At 48.4% G+C, this 22,451-nt stretch overlaps 3 pseudogenes; 1 reads left to right on the top strand and 2 right to left on the bottom strand.

Moving 5' to 3' along the window:
* Window positions 1-500: 500 nt before the first annotated feature.
* On the bottom strand, window positions 501-1,436 carry LOC139357310 (LIM domain-containing protein A-like; annotated as a pseudogene).
* An 8,139-nt stretch (window positions 1,437-9,575) lies between these two features.
* LOC139357672 (serine/arginine repetitive matrix protein 5-like) lies at window positions 9,576-11,042 on the bottom strand (annotated as a pseudogene).
* A 553-nt stretch (window positions 11,043-11,595) lies between these two features.
* On the top strand, window positions 11,596-17,083 carry LOC139357671 (uncharacterized; annotated as a pseudogene).
* The last annotated feature ends 5,368 nt before the right edge of the window (window positions 17,084-22,451 follow it).

Below are 22,451 nucleotides of genomic sequence, written 5' to 3'. Positions count from 1 at the left end.
TCACCCCTTGCTCCCAGTCTCACCATGTGGCGTGCCTGATCCTGCTTCACCTTCCACCATGAGGAAAAGCTCCCTGAGGGCCTCCCTAGAAGCCGAGCAGAGGTGGGTGCCACGCTTGTGCAGCCTGCAGAACCATGAGCCATTCTAACCTCTTTCCTTTATAAATTACCCAGCCTCAAGTATTTATTCACAGCAATGCAAAGAATGGTCCAATATACCCAGAAAGCTGAGAATGGCATGAGTAAAATACAAAGACCATGGATAACTTTTGAAATCTAAAATCATAAAATTAATATTATCTGGGGGAGTCAACACAGGAAAGATGAGAGCACTTGGGCAGAGGCTGTTGACCATTGGTCACATGTGGTCAGCAGAGAGCAGGTGACCAGCACCCTGGGGCTTTGTGGGAAGCACCAGACAGCCTGGAGCTGAGGTATTCATTGTAGGGGCCAAAACAAATTGGGAAAAAGACAAATTTAGAAAGCAAGGAAAGCAGATGCTCAACTGAGCCAGGAGGAAGCCACTAGCAAAGAGGAAAAAACAGAGCTCTGGAAAAATAGTGTAAACAGTCACAAGGAAGGGATCCTGTGTCCTGCCTGACATCTGGACAGGTATATAAAGAGCCCAGGCTCAGGGAGCTCCGCACCTGCATCTCCCTCTCACCTGCTCCTCTACCTTCTCTACTCTCAATCCACCAGAACCATGGGCTGCTGTGGCTGCTCAGGAGGCTGTGGCTCCAGCTGTGGGAGCTGTGGGGGCTGTGGCTCTGGTTGTGGAGGCTGTGGCTCCGGCTGTGGGGGCTGTGGCTCTGGCTGTGGGGGCTGTGGCTCCAGCTGTGGGGGCTGTGGCTCTGGCTGTGGGGGCTGTGGTTCCAGCTGTGGGGGCTGTGGCTCTGGCTGTGGGGGCTGTGGCTCCGGCTGTGGGGGCTGTGGCTCTGGTTGTGGGGGCTGTGGCTCCAGCTGCTGTGTGCCCGTCTGCTGCTGCAAGCCCGTGTGCTGCTGTGTGCCAGCCTGTTCCTGCTCCAGCTGTGGTTCTTGTGGGGGCTCCAAGGGCAGCTGTGGCTCTTGTGGGGGCTCCAAAGGGGGCTGTGGCTCCTGTGGGTGTTCCAAGGGGGGCTGTGGCTCCTGTGGTGGCTCCAAGGGGGGCTGTGGCTCCTGTGGTGGCTCTAAGGGAGGCTGTGGTTCTTGTGGCTGTTCCCAGTGCAGTTGCTGTAAGCCCTGCTGCTCCTCAGGCTGTGGATCATCCTGCTGCCAGTCCAGCTGCTGCAAACCCTGCTGTTCCCAGTCCAGCTGCTGCAAACCCTGCTGCTGCCAGTCCAGCTGCTGTGTCCCCATTTGCTGCCAGTGTAAGATCTGAGGCTCTGAACCCAGACCTTCAGGTTTCTCCTGTTTGGTGAAAGCATTTGTTATGGTTTCCCTGAATCAGTTCATCCCACACATCCTCCCTGAGGCACCTGCACCTTCTCCAGCTTATCATCCATGCACACACCTCCTTCCATGGCTCGGCTCTCCTCTGGGCCCTGCCTTCAGCCTCCTCACTCTGGAAACATGTGTTTCCTTGATGCAGGAGGTGTCCTTGCCTAGAAGTGGGTGCCCAGCCAACTGCCACAGTGTTCCCTGCACTTGGGTGTGGACCATCTTCTTCTCCCTGGGCTGACTGAGATGCAAGGTCTGACCCCACCAGGCCAGGTCGATGTTCCCGAGTGATCACTAAAAACCAGTTCCTCAACCACTATCAGGATGCTGGGTCCTCCTGGGCCGCTGCCTGTTCTCTGGCCCACCTGTGACTAAGGAGGTCTCCTTCCTTTCTTGTTGTCTCCATCTGTTTAAAAACAATAACAAAATAATGAATGAATTTCCTTGCAATAAAGCCTCTCACGTCTGTAAATCAACTGTACGCTTGCTGTGATTCTGTCCAACCCTTTTCCTGTGCGGTGACTGATTCTGTGTTCTGATCTGTCAGCTAAGCTGGGAAACGCCTGCCAGCAGGCTTGGGGTATTCAAAAGGAACCACAAAGTTCACTTCTGCCCTCCACACGGCCTCAAATATCTTCACAGTCTCTGCTTGCAGGAGAAGAGGGCTCAACCCGGGGAAGATACCGCATCCAGTGCCTGCCCTAGAGGCTCAGAGGAGCAGGCAGATCCTGAGTAAGACAGGAACAAAAGAGTCAGCTGAGCATCCAGTGTTCTGGCAACCTGGGGTCAGCCAGAGGAACTGGTATGCGTCTCACTTGACTCCAAGTACTGCTAGGGCTGGTAGTCTTTCTTGGATGCTACTGAAAAAAGATACAACCACCATGGCATATTAAAGCTCAGCTCCTAAGACAGTTGCCAGAGGGGAGAAAGATTATGGGCTTCTGAGAAGAGGCGTGGGAAACTTGCTTAGGGAATTCGAGATAACTAAAAAGCACACACACACAAGCCCAAAGAAGACACCTACTCAGAAAAAGCTTGACAGGTCCTGGAGTCTCTAGCTGGACTGATTGGTGAAGGGCTTCCCCTGCACATAGCCAGTCCACAAAGATAGGGAGAGGTGGTTGGTTTTTTTTTTTTTTTCACTCAAGTCTCAACAATAACAACAACAATAAAAATCACAAGGCATACAAAAACAAAAACAAACCAAAACAAATAGGAAAACCAGAGCCTATCAAAGGAACAAACAAACAAACAAACAAAAACTCATGAAACCGACCTTAAAGACATGCAGATCGATGAGCTGCCTGACAAAAAATTCAAAATAACAGTCAGAAGATGATCAATGAGCAAACATAGATGAACGACTAGATGCAATCAGGAAAACAATGCATGATCACAAGGAGAATAACAACAAAGACACAGAAACTATCAACAACAACCAAACATAAATTCTAGAACTATAAAATACAATAACCAAACTGAAAAATGTACTAGAGAAGTTCAACAGCAGACTTGATGAGGCAGAAGGGTACAGCAAACTAAAAGATGGAACATTAAAATCATCAAGTCAGAGTAGCCAACATTTAAACAGAATGAAGGAAAGTTAAGAGAGCCCAAGGGACTTATGGGAGGCTAGGAAGTGGAATAATACACACATTACGGGATTCCAAGAAAGAGAAGAGTGAGAAAAGGGGAAGGAGCTTATTAGAAAAGAAAAACAATAACCAAAGACTTCCCAAATATTAGGGAAAACATGGACATACACATTCAAGAAGCTTCAACCAGAATAAAGCTAAAGAGACCCACACTGACTCACTTTATAATTAGAGTGCCAGAATTCTAAGAAAAAGAATCTATAAAGCAGCAAGGGAAAACAACTTATCACACACAAGGGAGTTTTCAGGCAACTTTGTGGAGATGTCTCAGCAGAAACCTTGCAGGCCAAAAGGGAGTAGGGTGGTATGTTCAAAATGCTGACAGAAAAAAAAGCTATCAATCAAGAAAACTGGCCGCCAAAAATGAAGCAGAAATTAAGGTTTTCCCAGTACATAAAAGCTAAGGAAGTTCATTATTACTAGACCTACTGTGCAAGAAATACTAAAAGGAGTCCTCCAAGGTGAAAGAAAAAATACTAGACAGTAATATAAAAATATAAATTCTTCCAAAAAGATAAATACATAGAAAAACACAGTAACATGTATTAATGTAATTTTGGTACATAAATTCACTTTTAATATATGACATTTAAATGAAAAAACACAAAAATTAAATATAAAGCCACTTAGTGGCTATATAACATGTAAACAACTATGTATTTTGTAACATCAATAACATGAAGTAGAGAGGGTGCAGCTATGTAGTAATATGGTTTTGTGTATGGTTGAAGGTAAATAGTTCTGAGTTTGTAAAAGAATGTCATTACTTTATTATATCTTATGTGATACAATGGTGACTACAAAGAAAAATGATCTCTGGATATTGCCCATATATATGTACAGAGCAACAGACAGAAGATTAACAAGGAAATAAAAGACTTGAACAGCACTATAGTGAAACTAGACCTAAAAGACATACACAGATGACTCCACCCAATATCAGCAGAGTATACCTTTCTCTCAGGTGCACATGGAGCTTTCTCCAGGATAGACCATATGTCAGGCCACAACATAAATTTCAACACATTTTAAATGTTGAAATTATATGGTGTTTTCTCCAAGCACAATGGAATAAAACTAGAAATCCATAGGAGAAGGAAAAATGGAGAATCCACAATCATGTGGAAATTAAGCAGGACACTCTTAACCAATGAGGCAAAGAAGAAGTCACAAGAGAAATACCTAGAGACAAATGGAAGGGAAAACACAACATACCAAAACTTATGGATGCCGCACAAGCAGTGCTGAGGTAGAAGTTTATAACTGTAAACACACACATTTAAAGAGAAGACAGATCTCAAATTAATGACCTGCTGATGAAAAAAGGCAAACTCTGTCAAATATCTGTGGAGGTTTATTCTGAGCCAAATATGAGTGACCATGACCCAGGACACAGCCTCCAGAAGTCCTGAGATCATCACAAGGTGGTTGGGCTACTACTTGGTTTCATATGTCTTGAGGAACAGAAGCTACAGGCAAAAACATAAATCAGGGATGAGCCCCTTTTCGCATGTATATTCGCCATTTGTGTATCTTCTTCGGAAAACGCCTACTTAAATCCTCTGCTAAGTTTTTAATAGGATTGTGTGTTTGGGTACTAAGAATTCTTTATGTCTAGATGCAAGTTCATTATCAAATATATATTTGAAAGTAGCTTCTCCCATTCTGTTGGTGTCTTTTCATTTTCTTCATAGTGCTCTTAGAAGCACAAGAACTAGGCCGGGCGCGGTGGTTTACTCCTGTAATCCCAGCACTTTGGGAGGCCGAGATGAATGGATCACGAGGTCAGGAGATCAAGACCATCCTGGCTAATACCGTGAAACCCCGTCTCTACTAAAAATACAAAAAAAATCAGCTGGCATGGTGGCGGGCGCCTGTAGTCTCAGCTACTCACGAGGCTGAGGCAGGAGAATGGCGTGAATTCAGGAGGCAGAGCTTGCAGTGAGCTGAGATCATACCCCTGCTCTCCAGCCTGGGTGACAAAGTGAGACTCTGTTTCAAAAAGAAAAAAAACAAAAAAAGAAAAAGAAAAAACAGCATAAAATCTATTAGTTTTGATGTAGTTAGTTAATCTAGATTTCCTTTTTCTCCTTGTGCTTCTGGTGTCATTCTCTAAGAGCCATTGCACACTCCAAGGTCATAAAGACTTAATCTGTTTTTCTTCTCACAGTCCTCTAGTTTTGGCTTTTACAATCAGGTCATTGAGCTATTTTTTCTGTTTTTGTCTTGTTCCTTTGTTTGGTATATGGTAAGAGGTAAAGGTTCAAATTCATTCTTCTGCATGTGGACATCCAGTTGTCTCAGCAGCATTGTTTGTTGAAAAGATTCCTTTTTTCCCATGGAATTGTTTTGTACTCTCGTTGAAAATCCATAGACCACAACCGTGAGGCTTTATCTCAAAGGTCTCGAATCTACTCCATTAATGAATCTTTCTGTCTTTAGACAACCACCACGCTGCCTTGATTACTGCTTGCTTTGTAACCCATTTAGAAATCGGAAAACATGAGTCCTCAACTTTGTTTCTCTTTTTCAAGATTGTTTTAGCTATTTAGGATCCCTTGAATGTTTACATAAATTTTAGAATCAGTTTGTCAATTTCTGTGGAAAAGAAACCTGGAATGTTGATAGGAATTGCATTGAATTGGTAGATCAAGTTTTTTAGAGTGTTTCAATCTTCAGAGTATTAGGTCTTCCAATACATGAACATGGGACTTTTCTCCCATTTACTTTGGTCATCTTTAACTTCTTCCAGTGATGTCTTGTAGTGTTAAGTGTCCAAGTCTTGCAGTTTTTCGTTGCTTGTATTACTAGGAATTTTATAGTTTTGATAGAATTATTCCCTTACATCCTGTTTGCATTGCTCATTGGTGGTTGTAGAAACATAGCTGACTTTTGTGTACAGGAATTGTGCCCTGCACTCTTTTGATTTCATTTATTGGGCATAATAGTTGTGCGTGTGTGTGTGTATGTGTGTGTGTGTATCCCTTAGGATTTTCTACATACAAGATAAGGTTTTCTGTAAATAGAGAAACTTTTCCTTAGTTTTTTCCTGCCTGGGTGCTTTTTATTTCATTTTCTTGTCATATTACTCTGGCTACAGTTTCAGTGAACTGTTGCATAGAAGTGGTGAGTGTGGACACCCTTTTGATCTTAGGAGGAAACATCCAGGTTTTCACAGTTACGTATAGTGTTCACTGTGGGTAGATGCCCTTTTTCAGGCTGAGAAGAGTATCTTACGTTCCTCCCTGCGCCAAACCAAAGCTGGGAAGCCTGTGAGTGGTCAGAGAACACTTGGATTCTTCTTCACTCTGTGCCCAGAGAAGGAGGGCGCACCTGAGCCTGTGCTGGGCCACACCATCTTGGGTCCCTGAAGCAGCACAGTTTCCAGTGTTGTCCTACAGAGCATCTCAGGAGCACAGCTCATTCTAGCCTCGCTTACCCCTCTACGTGCTTGACCTTCCCTCTGGGGCCTGGATGGGCACAGAGGCCACCCATTATACCCCTTCCTAGGCACTGAGGGCAAGGATCTCCTTCTCCCGCAAACATATTCTCCCATGGGGAAGAAGCAGGAGTCCACAATTCCAGCCAAGACAGACTGAATCACATAGAGACGCAGCTGGGGCTTCCTAGGTACTGATGAGAGATACTCACTCATTCACTCATTCATTCACTCGTCTTCATTCATTCATACACACTGCTAGTGATTCCTTCATTAATGAGTTCAACAACTGTTTCTGGAATGGGAGCTGGGCCTGGCACACAGTTACAGCAGTGGGAGCAATAAGCCATCAGGGAGGGAGGGGAAGGACATGTGACCAGTTTGCCAATGAGACAGAGGCTGGAAGAAAAGAGTCAGTGAGACCAAGGCTGAGGGTGGATAATTTATTTAGTGCTGCACCCAGGTGCATTTTGGATTTCCACAGATACATGTGATCATTTGGGTTGCAGGACATCCATCTGCAAATGGAGCTCCTGGCAGACACAGGAAAGAAAGGTTTGCCATCTCCCATGCAATTATCAAGATGGGGAATTCCAGGCTCTTGCTTGGCATGAGGGCCGCCCCCAGTGCAGTCTGGCTCAGACATATGGGGGCATGTGGGAAGGAGGGGCCATAGTACAAGGGGCATGTGATACCCTTACAGTGAATGGGCAGGGAGTGGTTCATTCCACTTCCTCAAGGGCTGGAAAGAGAAGCCCTGAGCCAGGGGACTCATTGCTCTGCTCCAGAACAGGATGTGCTTGAGGGGTACTCACTTGTTGGGAAGCACAGATCTTCAGGAGCTACCTGAGGTTTCCCACTAGAGCCTCAGATCTTGCACTGGCAGCACACGGGGACACAGCAGCTGGACTGGGAGCAGCAGGGCTTGCAGCAGCTGGACTGGGAGCAGCAGGGCTTACAGCAGCTGGACTGGCAGCAGGATGACCCACAGCCTGAGGAGCAGCAGGGCTTGCAGCAGCTGGACTGGGAGCAGCAGGGCTTACAGCAGCTGGACTGGCAGCAGGATGACCCACAGCCTGAAGAGCAGCAGGGCTTGCAGCAGCTGGACTGGGAGCAGCAGGATGACCCACAGCCTGAAGAGCAGCAGGGCTTGCAGCAGCTGGACTGGGAGCAGCAGGGCTTACAGCAGCTGGACTGGCAGCAGGATGACCCACAGCCTGAGGAGGAGCAGCAGGGCTTGCAGCAACTGTACTGGGAGCAGCCACAAGAACCACAGATCCCCTTAGAGCCACCACAAGAGCCACAGCCACAGCCTCCTTTGGAGCCCCCACAGGAGCCACAGCCCCCCTTGGAGCCCCCACAGGAGCCACAGCTGGAGCAGGAACAGGCTGGGACACAGCAGCACACAGGCTTGTAGCAGCAGACGGGCACACAGCAGCTGGAGCCACAGGCCCCACAGCCAGAGCCACAGCTCCCACAGCTGGAGCCACAGCCTTCAGAGCAGCCACAGCAGCCCATGGTTCTGGTGGGTTGAGGGTGGAGCAGGTAGATGAGGAGGTGAGAGAGAAGTGCAGGTGTGGAGTCCCCTGGGCCTGGGCTCTTTATATATCTGTCTAGGGGTCATGGGGTGCACATGGTCCCTTCCTGGTTCTTACTGATGTCCTCTCCTTAGGGAACTTGTGTGTCTTTTAAAATAAAAATACTGTGTTGCCTCGTGACACACTTCCTCCTCCTGCATTGTTTTCCTGTCAACACCCTCTGGGCCCAAATCCTCCCCTCTCAAGACCCCCAGGATTGAGTGGAGCCTCCTCTGTTCCTGCCTCTGCCCTCAGACCCCAGCCTTCTATCGCTGTTCTAGAAGGATTCCCCTTACCAGTGTTTTAAGTGGTTTCTTTGTCTCAGTGTTTCTATCCATGCATACACTCTGGGCTCTTCTGGTTCAGGAATGAAACTCAGCATAGCCAAAGTCTTGTTCTCCACCAGGTCTGAGGGCAGGAGACTGCTGACAGTGTCTCTGCCCCTCCTGCTGTTCTAGAGAGCCCAGCTACCCCAGGCTCCGGTCCATCTGTCAGCCCCCTGACTGTTCTAGCTGCTTCTTCCCTTCAGCGTGTCAGCAGCTTGACTGGGAGCAGCAGGGCTTGCAGCAGCTGGACTGGCAGCAGGATGACCCACAACCTGGGGAGCAGCAACAGGGCTTCCAGCAACTGCACTGGGAGCAGCCACAGGAACACAGCCCCCCTTAGAGACACTACAGGAGTCACAGTCCCCCTCTTGGAGCCACCACAGGAGCCACAGCCCCTCTTGGAACCCCCACACTCTCTCTGTGGCAGGTTGGAGAGCTTCTGTGTTCATCACACATCTCTGTTTTGAGAGGCATGGCTTCCTTTGAGATGTATGTGTTCCTCTTCTCTTCTGTAATACAATTTCCAGTGTGTGTGACTATGTGTCTGCGCATGTGTGTGCATGTGACTGTGTGTGCATGTGTGTCTATCTGAGTGTGTGTGTGCATGTGTGTGTGAGACAATGGAGATTCCGCTCTGACTCAAGCACAGAAAGTCACCAGAGACCATTGCTCTCATCACATCAATTAAAATGAGCCAGATAAACCCCAAAGCATCCACCAGGGCACAGAGAGTTTTACAACCCACTGGGGGCAAGGACACAGAGAAACTCCAAGGAACTGAGCTCCGGGGAGTGCTGAGCCCTTCCCGGGAAAGACGAGGCCCTGGCTGCTGCCAGGCCTGCGGGGATGGGAAGGTGCAGACTGCACCAGGGCAGGGAGAGGCCTGCTGGACATCAGAGGAAATGCGAAGCCATGCCCGAGGGCTGGTGTGTCAGACAAGAATCCCAGATTCCTAGAGTTCAGGTCCACAACCACCTGCCACCTCCTCCCAGGGTTCTCTTTGGAGGGTTTGGGCGGGAACTCCCTAATGCCCAGGCAGGGAGGACAGTGGGTCTGAGACCCGGGAGTTCGTAAGGTTCCTGCCGGGTACGGAACCAGGTGCTGCCCTCTAGAAATGAGCGGGGCAGGAGAGCTGAGGACCTCTCCACAAGGCATCCAGTCGCTCACCCAGGAAAGCCGGACAGGAAGGAGGGCTGGGAGGAGCCACAAGTGTTCCACGCCTTTAGGGAGCACTGAGAAAGATCAGGGTTGCAGGAAGCAGGGGCAGAAAAGTGAAGGAGAGAAAAGAGAATTTGCAGCACCCCATCGCCTGGTGGGGACAGAGCCCTGCGGAGCACAGGAGGTGAGAACAGTGCCCTGAAGTGAAGAGAAAACAGGGGCAGAAGGCTGGGGTCAGAGGACGGGGCAGAAACAGACCAGGTTCCACTCATTCCTGGGAGTCCACGGAGGGGAGGACTTGGACCCTGAGGATTTAGAGCGGAAAACCACGTAGGAAGAGGAAGTGTGTCACAAGGAAACACAGTATTTTTGTTATTTTAAATGACACACAAGTTTCCTGGGAAAGAATTTTAGGAGGAACAAGGAAGGACCCCTGTGACCCACCTGACCCCTAGACAGGTGTATAAAGAGCCCAGCCTTGGGGGCTCCACACCTGTACCTCCCTCTCACCTGTTCCTCTACCTGCTCCACCCTCAATCCACCAGAACCATGGGCTGCTGTGGCTGCTCTGGAGGCTGTGGCTCCGGCTGTGGGGGCTGTGGTTCCGGCTGTGGGGGCTGTGGCTCTGGCTGTGGGGGCTGTGGCTCTGGCTGTGGGGGCTGTGGCTCCGGCTGTGGGGGCTGTGGTTCCGGCTGTGGGGGCTGTGGCTCCGGCTGTGGGGGCTGTGGCTCCAGCTGCTGTGTGCCCGTCTGCTGCTGCAAGCCTGTGTGCTGCTGTGTCCCAGCCTGTTCCTGCTCCAGCTGTGGCTCCTGTGGGGGCTCCAAGGGGGGCTGTGGCTCTTGTGGGGGCTCCAAGGGAGGCTGTGGCTCTTGTAGGGGCTCCAAGGGAGGCTGTGGCTGTGGCTCTAGTGGTGGCTCTAAGGGAGGCTGTGGTTCTTGTGGCTGTTCCCAGTGTAGTTGCTGTAAGCCCTGCTGCTGCCAGTCCATCTGCTGGAAGCCCTGCTGCTCCTCAGGCTGTGGGTCATCCTGCTGCCAGTCCAGCTGCTGCAAGCCCTGCTGCTCTTCAGGCTGTGGGTCACCCTGCTGCCAGTCCAGCTGCTGCAAGCCCTGCTGCTCCTCAGGCTGTGGGTCATCCTGCTGCCAGTCCAGCTGCTGCAAACCCTGCTGCTCCCAGTCCAGCTGCTGTGTCCCCGTGTGCTGCCAGTGCAAGATCTGAGGCTCTAGTGGGAAACCTCAGGTAGCTCCTGAAGATCTGCGCTTCCCAACAAGTGAGTATCCCTCAAGCACATCCTGTTCTGGAGCAGAGCAATGAGTCCCCTGGCTCAGGGCTTCTTTTTCCAGCCCTTGCGGAAGTAGAATGAACCACTCCCTGCCCATTCACTGTAAGGGTATCACATGCCCCTTGGACTATGGCCCCTCCTTCCCACATGCCCCCATATGTCTGAGCCAGACTGCACTGGGGGCGGCCCTCATGCCAATAAGAGCCTGGAATTCCCCATCTTGATAATTCCATGGGAGACAGCAAACCTTTCTCTCCTGTGTCTGCCAGGAGCTCCATTTACAGATGGATGTCCTGCAACCCAAATGATCACATGTATCTGTGGAAATCCAAAATGCACCTGGGTGCAGCACTAAATAAATTCTACATCCTCAGCCTTGGTCTCACTGACTCTTTTCTTTCAGCCTCTGTCTCATTGCTAAACTGGCCACATGTGCTTCCCCTCCCTCCCTGATGGCTTACTACTGCCACCACTGTAACAGTGTGCCAGGCCCAGCTCGCATTCCAGGAACAGTTGTTGAACTGATTAATGAAGGAGTCACTAGCAGTGTGTATGAATGAATGAAGACAAGTGAATGAATGAGTGAATGGGTGAGGCTTTCTCATTAGTACACAGGGAGCCCCAGCTGTGTCTCAGTGGGATTCAGTCTGTCTTGGTTGGAATTGTGCACTCCTGCTTCTTCCCCGTGGGAGGATATGTTTGCGGGAGAAGGAGATCTTTGCCCTCAGTGTCTAGGAAGGGCTATAATGGGTGGCCTCTGTGCCCATCCAGGCCCCAGAGTGAAGGTCAAGCGCGTAGAGGAGGAAGGGAGACTAGAATGAGCTGTGTTCCTGAGATGCTCTGTAGGACAACACTGGAAATTGTGCTGCCTCAGGTACCCAAGATGGTGTGGCCAAGCACAGGCTCAGGTGCGCCCTTCTTCTCTGGGCACAGAGTGAAGAAGAATCCAAGTGTTCTCTGACCACTCACAGGTTTCCCAGCTTTGGTTTTGCACAGGGAGGAACAGAAGGGAATTTTCTCAGCCTGAAAAAGGGCATCTACCCACACTGAACACTATACGTAACTGTGAAAACCTGGATGTTTCCCCATAAAATCAGGAACAAGGAAAGGGTGTCCACACTCACCACTTCTATGCAACATGTCACTGAAGCTATAGCCAGAGTAATATGACAAGAAAATGAAATGAAAAGCACCCAGGCAGGAAAAAACTAAGCAAAAGTTTCTCTATTTATAGAAAACCTTATCTTGTATGTAGAAAATCCTAAGGGATACACACACACACACACACACACACACACACACACACATTATGCCCAGTGAATGAGCTCAAAAGAGTTCAGGGCACAATTCCTATACACAAAAGTCAGCTATGTTTCTACAACCACCAATGAGCAATGCAAACAGGATGTAAGGGAATAATTCTGTCAAAAAGTGTATAATTCTTAGGAATACAGACAACCAAAAAGTCTAAGACTTGGACACTTAACACTACAAGACATCAATGGAAGAAATTAAAGAGGACCAAACTATATGGGGGGAAAATCCCATGTTCATGTATTGGAAGACCTAATATTGTGAAGATTGAAACACTCTAAAAAACTTGATCTACCAATTCAATGCAATTACATCCCAGATTTCTTTTCTGCAGAAATTGACAAGCTGATTCTAAAATTTATGTAAACATTCAAGGAACCCAAAATGGCTAAAACATCTTTGAAAAAGAAAAATAAAGTTGACGACTCATGTTTTCCGATTTCTAAATGGGCTACAAAGCAAGCAGTAATCAAGGCAGTGTGGTGGTTGTCTGAAGATAGAAAGACGTATTAATGGAATAGATTTGAGACCCTTGAGATAAAGCCTCACAGTTGTGGTCAATGGATTTTCAACAAGAGTACGAAACAATTCCACGGGAAAAAAGGAGCCTTTTCAACAAGCAATGCCACTGAGACAACTGGATGTCCACATGCAGAAGAATGAATTTGGACCTTTACCTCTTACCATATACCAAACACACGAACAAGACAAAAACAGAAAAAAATAGCTCAATGGCCTAATTGTAAAAGCCAAAACTAGAGGACTGTGAGAAGAAAAACAGGTTAAGTCTTTTATGACCTTGGAGTGTGCAACGGCTCTTAGAGAATGACACCAAAAGCACGAGGGATTAAAGGAAAAACTAGATTAAATAACTCTATCAAAACTAATCGTTTTTATGCTTCTAAGAGGACTATCAAGAAAATGAAAAGACACCAATGGAATGGGAGAAACTACTTTCAAATCATATATTTGATAATGAACTTGCATCCAGACATAAAGAATTCTTAGTACTCAAACATAAAATCCAATTAAAAACACAGCAGAGGATTTAAATAGGCATTTTCTGAAGATATACAAATGGCTCATAAGCTTGTGAAAAGGGGCTCATCACTGATTTATGTTTTTGCCTGTAACTTCTGTTCCCCAAGACATATGAGATCAAGTTGTAGCCTAACCACCTGGTGATGATATCAAGACTTCTAGAGACTGTGTTCTGACCATGGTCACTCACATTTGGCTCAGATATTTGACAGAGTTTGCCTTTTTTCATCAGCAGGTCATTAACTTCAGATCTGTCTTCTCTTTAAATGTGTGTGTTTATGGTTATAAACTTCTACCTCACACTGCTTTTGATGCATCCATAAACTTTGGTATGCTGTGTTTTCCCTTCCATTTGTCTCTAGGTATTTCTCTTGTGACTTCTTCTTTGCTTCATCGGTTAAGAGTGTGCTGTTTAATTTCCACATGGTTGTAGATTTTCCGTTTTTCCTTCTCCTATGGATTTCTAGTTTTAATCCACTGTGCTTGGAGAAAACACCATATAATTTCACATTTAAAATGTGTTGAAATTTGTTCTGTGGCCTGACATATGGTCTATCCTGGAGAAAATTCCATGTGCACCTGAGAGAAAGGTATACTCTGCTGCTGTTGGGTTGGAGTCATCTGTGTATTAGCCATTTGTATATCTTCTTCAGAAAATGCCTATTTACATCCTCTGCTAAGTTTTTAATTGGACTGTACGTTTGAGTACTAATAATTCTTTATGTCTGGATGCAAGTTCATTATCAAATATATGATTCAAAAGTAGTTTCCTCCATTCTGTTGGTGTCTTTTCATTTTCTTAATAGTGCTCTTAGAAGCATAAAAGTTATTAGTTTTGATGGAGTTATTCTAGTTTTTTCTTTTATCCCTCGTGCTTTAGGTGTCATTCTCTAAGAGCCATTGCATACTCCACGGTCATAAGGTTTAACCTGTTTTTCTTCTCACAGTCCTCTAGTTTTGGCTTGTACAATTAAGCCATTGAGCTATTTTTTTCTGTTTTTGTCATGTTCGGTTGTTTGGTATATGGTAAGAGGTAAAGGTCCAAATTCATTCTTCTGCATGTGGACATCCAGTTGTCTCAGTGGCATTGGTTGTGGAAAAGGTTCCTTTTTCCCATGGAATTGTTTCGTACTCTTGAAAATCCACTGACCACAACTGTGAGGTTTATCTCAACGGTCTTGAATCTACTCCACTGATGCATCTTTCTATATTTAGACAAGCACCACTCTGCCTTGATTACTGTTTGCTTTGGAGCCCATTTAGAAATTGGAAAACATGAGTCCTCAATTTTGTTTTTCTTTTTCAAGATTGTTTTAGCTCTTTAGGATTCCTTGAATATTTACATACATTTAAGAATCAGCTTGTCCATTTCTGCAGAAAAGAAACCTGAGATGTAATTCCATTGAACTGGTAGATCAATTTTTATAGTGTTTCAGTCTTCACAATATTCTTCTTCCAATACATGAACATGGGATTTTCCCCCCATTTACTTTGGTCCTCTTTGACTTCTTCCAGTGATGTCTTGTAGTGTTAAGTGTCCAAATCTTGAATTTTTGGTTGCTGGTATTCCTAGGAATTTTATTCTTTTTGATAGAATTGTTCCCTTATATCCTGTTTGCATTGCTCATTGGTGGTTGTAGAAACACAGCTGACTTTTGTGTATAGGACTTGTGCCCTGAACCCTGTTGAGCTCATTTATTGGGTATAATAGTTGTGTGTGTCTGTGTGTGTGTGTGTGAGTGTGTGTCCCTTAGGATTTCCTACATACAAGATGAGGTTTTCTGCAAATAAAGATACTTTTGCCTAGTTTTTTTCCTGCCTGGGTGCTGTTTATATCATTTTCTTGTCATATTACTCTGGCTATAGCTTCAGTAAAATGTTGCATAGAAGTGGTGGGTGTGAACATCCTTTTCTTGTTCCTGATCTTAGGGGGAAACATTCAGGTTTGCACAGTTGCATATAGTGTTCACTGTGGGTAGATGCCCTTTATCAGGCTGAGAAAAGTCTCTTCTGTTCCTCCCTGTGCAAAACTAAAGCTGAGAAGCCTGTGAGTGGTGGAAGAACATTGGATTCTTCATCACTCTGTGCCCAGAGAAGGAGGGCGCACCTCAACCTGTGCTGGGCCACACCCTCTCGGGTCCCTGAAGCAGCACAGTTTCCAGTGTTGTCCTACAGAGTATCTCAGAGACACACCTCATTCTAGTCTAACTTCCCCCTCTCCCCGCTTGACCACCACTCTGAGGCCTAGATGGGCACAGAGACCACCCATTATAACCCTTCCTAAGCACAGAGGGCAAGATCTCCTTCTCTGCCAAACATATCCTCCCATGGGGAAGAAGCAGGAGTCCACAATTCCAACCAAGACAGACTGAATCCCACTGAGATTCAGCTGGGGCTCCCTGTGTACTAATGAGAGATCCTCACTCACTCACTCATTCATACATTCATCTTCATTCATTCATACACACTGCTAGTGGTTCCTTCATTAATCAGTTCAACAACTGTTTCTGGAATGGGAGCTGGGCCTGGCACATAGTTACAGCAGTGTGAGAAATAAGCTATCAGGGAGGGAGGGGAAGGACTGTTTACCAATGAGAGAGAGGCTGGAAGAAAAGAGTCAGTGAGACCAAGGCTGAGGGTTGTAGAATTTATTTAGTGCTGCACTCAGATCCATTTTGGATTTCCATAGATACATGTGATCATTTGGGTTGCAGGACATCCATCTGCAAATGCCACGGAGCTCCTGGTAGGCACAGGAAAGAAGGGTTGGCTGTCTCCCATGGAATTATCAAGAAGGGGAATTCCAGGCTCTTATTGGCATGAGGGCCGCCCCCAGTGCAGTCTGGCTCAGACATATGGGGGCATGTGGGAAGGATTGGCAAAAGTCCCCAGGGCATGTGATACCCTTAAAGGGAATGGGCAGGGAGTAGTTCATTTCACTTCTTCAAAGGCTGGAATAAGACGACCTGAGCCAAGGGACTCATTGTTCTGGTCCAGAACAGGATGTGCTTCAAGGGTAGTCACTCGTTCGGAAGCACAGATCTTCAGGAGCTACCTGAGGTTTCCCACTAGAGCCTCAGATCTTGCACTGGCAGCACACGGGGACACAGCAGCTGGACTGGGAGCAGCAGGGCTTGCAGCAGCTGGACTGGCAGCAGGATGACCCACAGCCTGAGCAGCAGGGATTGCAGCAGCTGGACTGGCAGCAGCAGGGCTTACAGCAGCTGGACTGGCAGCAGGATGACCCACAGCCTGAGGAGGAGCAACAGGGCTTACAGCAGCTGGACTGAGAGCAACATGGCTTACAGCAGCTGGACTGGCAGCAGGATGACCCACAGCCTGAGGTGGAACAGCAGGGCTTGCAGCAACTGCACTGGGAGCAGCCACAAGGACCACATCCCCCCTTAGAGCCACCACAAGAGCCACAGGCACAGACTCCCTTGGAGACCCCACAAGAGCCACAGCCCCCCTTGGAGCCCCCACAGGACCCACAGCCCCCCTTGGAACCCCCACAGGAGCCACAGCCCCCCTTGGAGCCCCCACAGGAGCCACAGCTGGAGCAGGAACAGGCTGGGACACAGCAGCACACAGGCTTGCAGTAGCAGACGGGCACACAGCAGCTGGAGCCACAGCCCCCACAGCCAGAGCCACAGCCCCCACAGCTGGAGCCACAGCCTCCACAGCCGGAGCCACAGCCTCCGGAGCAGCCACAGCAGCCCATGGTTCTGGTGGATTGAGGGTGGAGCAGGTAGATGAGGAGGTGAGAGAGAAGTGCAGGTGTGGAGTCCCCTGGGCCTGGGCTCTTTATATATCTGTCTAGGGGTCATGGGGTGCACATGGTCCCTTCCTGGTTCTTACTGATATTCTCTCCTTAGGGAACTTGTGTGTCATTTAGAATAAAAATACTGTGTTGCCTCGTGACACACTTCCCCCTCCTGCATTGTTTTCCTCTCTACAGCCTCTGGGCCCAAGTCCTGCCCTCCCACAACCCCCAGGATTGAGTGGAGCCTCCTCTGTTCCTGCCTCTGCCCTCAGACCACAGCCTTCTATCGCTGTTCCAGAAGGATTCGCCTTACCGGTGTTTTAAATGGTTTATTTGTCTGTGTTTCTATCCATGCATACACTCTGGGCTCTTCTAGTACAGGAGTGAAATTCAGCACGGCCAAGGTCTTGTTCTCCATCAGGTCTGGGGGCAGGAGGCTGCTGGACAGTGTCTCTGTCCCTCCTGCCATTCTGGAGAGCCCAGCTCCCCCAGGCTCCGGTCTGCCTGTCAGCCCCTGACTGTGCTGGCTTCTTCTTCCCTTCGGGGAGTCAGCAGCTGGACTGGCAGCAGGATGACCCACAACCTGGGGAGCAGCAAGAGGGCTTACAGCAACTGCACTGGGAGCAGCCACAAGGACGACAGCCCCCCTTAGAGCCACCACAGGAGTCACAACTCCCCTTGGAGCCCCCACAGGAGCCACAGACCCCCTTGTAGCTCCCACATCCTGTCTCTGTGGCAGGTTGGTGACCTGCTGTGTTCATCACACATCTCGATTTTGAGAGGCATGGCTTCCTTTGAGATGTGTGTGTTCCTTTTCTCTTCTGTAATACAACTTCAAATGTGTGTGAGTGTGTGTCTATGTGAGTGTGTGTGTGTGCGTGTGTGTGTGAGACAATGGAGATTCCGCTCTGACTCAAACATAGAAAGTCACCAGAGACCATTGCTCTCATCACATCAATAAACATGAGCCAGATAAACTCAAAAGAATCCACGAGGGCACAGAGAGTTTTACAACCCACTGGGGGCGAGGACACAGAGAAACTCCAAGGAACTGAGCTCCGGGGAGTGCTGAGCCCTTCCCGGGAAAGACGAGGCCCTGGCTGCTGCCAGGCCTGCGGGGATGGGAAGGTGCAGACTGCACCAGGGCAGGGAGAGGCCTGCTGGACATCAGAGGAAATGCGAAGCCATGCCCGAGGGCTGGTGTGTCAGACAAGAATCCCAGATTCCCAGAGTCCAGGCCCACGACCACATACCACCTCCTCCCAGGGTTCTCTTTGGAGGGTTTGGGCGGGAACTCCCTAATGCCCAGGCAGGGAGGACAGTAGGTCTGAGACCCGGGAGGTCGTGAGGTTCCTGCCGGGTACGGAACCAGGTGCTGCCCTCTAGAAATGAGCGGGGCAGGAGAGCTGAGGACCTCTCCACAAGGCATCCAGTCGCTCACCCAGGAAAGCCGGACAGGAAGGAGAGCTGGGAGGAGCCCCAAGCGTTCCACGCCTTTAGGGAGCACTGAGAAAGATCAGGGTTGCAGGAAGCAGGGGCAGAAAAGTGAAGGAGAGAAAAGGGAATTCGCAGCACCCCATCGCCTGGTGGGGACAGAGCCCTGCGGAGCACAGGAGGTGAGAACAGTGCCCTGAAGGGAAGAGAAAACAGGGGCAGAAGGCTGGGGTCAGAGGGCGGGGCAGAAACAGACCAGGTTCCACTCATTCCTGGGAGTCCACGGAGGGGAGGACTTGGACCCTGAGGATTTAGAGCGGAAAACCACGTAGGAAGAGGAAGTGTGTCACAAGGAAACACAGTATTTTTGTTATTTTAAACGACACACAAGTTTCCTGGGAAAGAACTTTAGAAGGAACAAGGAAGGGCCCCTGTGACCCACCTGACCCCTAGACAGGTGTATAAAGAGCCCAGGCTCAGGGGCTCCACATCTGCACCTCCCTCTCACCTGTTCCTCTACCTGCTCCACCCTCAATCCACCAGAATCATGGGCTGCTGTGGCTGCTCTGGAGGCTGTGGCTCCTGTTGTGGGTGCTGTGGTTCCGGCTGTGGCTCCGGTTGTGGGGGCTGTGGCTCTGGCTGTGGGGGCTGCAGCTCCAGTTGTGGGGGCTGTGGCTCTAGCTGCTGTGTGCCCGTCTGCTGCTGCAAGCCTGTGTGCTGCTGTGTCCCAGCCTGTTCCTGCTCCAGCTGTGGCTCCTGTGGGGGCTCCAAGGGGGGCTGTGGCTCTTGTGGGGGCTCCAAGGGAGGCTGTGGCTGTGGCTCTAGTGGTGGCTCTAAGGGAGGCTGTGGTTCTTGTGGATGTTCCCAGTGCAGTTGCTGTAAGCCCTGCTGCTGCCAGTCCAGCTGCTGCAAGCCCTGCTGCTCCTCAGGCTGTGGGTCACCCTGCTGCCAGTCCAGCTGCTGTAAACCCTGCTGCTCCTCAGGCTGTGGGTCATCCTGCTGCCAGTCCAGCTGCTGCAAACCCTGCTGCTCCCAGTCCAGCTGCTGTGTCCCCGTGTGCTGCCAGTGCAAGATCTGAGGCTCTAGTGGGAAACCTCAGGTAGCTCCTGAAGATCTGCGCTTCCCAACAAGTGAGTATCCCTCAAGCACATCCTGTTCTGGAGCAGAGCAATGAGTCCCCTGGCTCAGGGCTTCTTTTTCCAGCCCTTGAGGAAGTGGAATGAACCACTCCCTGCCCATTCACTGTAAGGGTATCACATGCCCCTTGTACTTTGGACCCTCCTTCCTACATGCCCCCATATGTCTGAGCCAGACTGCACTGGGGGCAGCCCTCATGCCAAGCAAGAGCCTGGAATTCCCCTTCTTGATAATTCCATGGGAGACAGCAAACTTTTCTTTCCTGTGTCTCCCAGGAGCTCCATTTACAGATGGATGTCCTGCAACCCAAATGATCACATGTATCTGTAGAAATCCAAAATGCACCTCGGTGCAGCACTAAATAAATTCTACACCCTCAGCCTTGGTCTCACTGACTCTTTTCTTTCAGCCTGTGTCTCATTGGTAAACTGGTCACATGTGCTTCCCCTCCCTCCCTGATGGCTTACTACTGCCACCACTGTAACAGTGTGCCAGGCCCAGCTCGCATTCCAGAAACAGTTGTTGAACTGATTAATGAAGGAGTCACTAGCAGTGTGTATGAATGAATGAAGACGAGTGAATGAATGAGTGAGTGAGTGAGTATCTCTCATTAGTACACAGGGAGCCCCAGCTGTGTCTCAGTGGGATTCAGTCTGTTTTGGCTGGAATTGTGGACTCCTGCTTCTTCCCCGTGGGAGGATATGTTTGGGGCAGAAGGAGATTGGCCCTTGGTCCCTAGGAAGGGTTATAATGGGTGGTCTCTGTTCCCATCCAGGACCCAGAGCAGGGGTCAAGCCTGTAGAGGGGGAAGGGAGACTAGAATGAGCTGTGTCCCTGAGATGCTCTGTAGGACAACACTGGAAACTGTGCTGCTTCAGGGACCCAAGACGGTACGGTTGAACACAGGCTGAGGTGCACCCTCCATGTCTGGGCTCAGAGGATGAAGAATTCAAGTGTTCTCCAACCATCAAAGGCTTCCCAGCTTTGGGTTGGCACAGGGAGGAACAGAAGGGAATTTTCTCAGCCTGATAAAGGGCATCTACCCACAGTGAACACTATATGTAACTGTGAAAACCTGGATGTTTTCCCCTAAGATCAGGAAAAAGAAAAGGATGTCCACACCCACCACTTCTATGCAACATTTCACTGAAGCTATAGCCAGAGTAATATGACAAGAAAGTGAAATAAAAGTCATCCAGTTTGGAAAAAACTAAGCAAAAGTATCTCTATTTACAGAAAACCACATCTTGTATGTAGAAAATTCTAAGGGAGACACACACACACACACACACACACACAACTATTATGCCCAATAAATGAGTTCAACAGAGTTCAGGGCACAAGTCCTATACACAAAAATCAGCTGTATTTCTACAATCACCAATGAGCAGTACAAACAGGATATAAGGGAACAATTCTGTAAAAAGAATAAAATTCCTAGGAATACCAGCAACCAAAAAGTACAAGACTTGGACACTTAACACTACAAGACATCACTGGAAGAAGTTAAAGACGACCAAAGTAAATGGGGGAGAAATCCCATGTTCATATATTGGAAGACCTAATATTGTGAAGATTGAAACACTAAAAAAATTGATCTACCAATTCAATGCAATTACAGGAGAATTGCTTGAATGGGGGAGGTGGAGGTTGCAGTGAGCCGAGATTACACCACTGCACTCCAGCTTGGGCAATGGAGCAACACTCCATCTCATTGTGCCTAAATGGTTAACACCACTTGGAAGCTGCCAAGGCTTACGGTTTCCACCCTCTGAAGCAGTGGCCTGAGCTGTACCTGGGCCACTCTGAGTGGCCTGGATGCAGGGAATAATGTCCCGAGGCTGCATAGGGGAGTGGGGCCCTAGGCCTGGATCCTCTACGCCTGATGAGAAGGGCCAAAGATCCCTGAAATACATTTGAAGCCTTTTTCTCATTGTCTTGGTTATCAGCACCTGCCTCCCTTTTATTCATGCAAACCTCTCTAGCAAGAGGTTGCTCCATAGCCTTCTTGAATTCCTCTCCTGATAATGCTTTTTCTTGCTCTGTCACTTGGCCAGGTTGCAAGTTTTCCAAGCTTTTACATTTTGTGTCCTCTTTAAATATAAATTCCAGCTTTCAGTCATTTATTTGCTCCTGCATCTGAGTGTAGACAGTTAGAAGGAGCCAGGTCATGCCTTGAATGTTTTGCTGCTTAGAAATTACTTCCACCAGATACCCTAAATCATCACTCCTAAGTACAAATTTCCACAGATTCCTAGAGTATGAACACAATACAGCAATGCTCTTTGCCACAGCATAACAAGAGTGACCTTTGATCCAGTTCCCAATGAATTCTGCATTTCCATCTGAGACCTCATCAGCCTGGACTTCACTATCCTTACCACTGTTAGCATTTTGGACACAACCATTTAACCAGTCTCTAAGAAGTTCCAAACTTTCCCTCATCCTCCTGTCTTCTTCTGAGCCTTTCAAACTCTTCCAGTCTCTGCCCATTACCCAGTTTCAAAGTCATTTCCACATTTTCAGGTGTCTTTATAGCAACACCTCACTCCTGGTACAATTTTCTGAGGCTGGATAATTCGTAAAGAAAAGGGGTTTAATGGGCTCATGGTTCTGCGGGCTGTACAAACATGGCATTAACATCTGCTTGGCTTCTGGTGAGGCCCTGGGTATGAAATAATCTGTACAACAAACGCCCATGATATGCGTCTACCAATATAACAAACCAGCACCTGTGCCCCTGAACTTAAAAGTTAAAAAAAGTTAAAGCAGTGGTTTGGGGTCTGGGCCACACTCTAATCCCCCAGACAGCTTTAAGCCACAACTTTAAGCCACAATGTTGCCCAGGCCCCACTCCAGGGATTCTCATTTATCTGGTCTGTGGCAACTTGGGTTTGGGAAATTCTAAATGCC

The sequence above is a fragment of the Macaca nemestrina genome, chromosome 12 (genome assembly GCF_043159975.1).
Source record: "Macaca nemestrina isolate mMacNem1 chromosome 12, mMacNem.hap1, whole genome shotgun sequence".
Lineage (NCBI taxonomy): Eukaryota > Metazoa > Chordata > Mammalia > Primates > Cercopithecidae > Macaca > Macaca nemestrina.
This window is presented reverse-complemented; position numbering and strand designations above follow the sequence as displayed.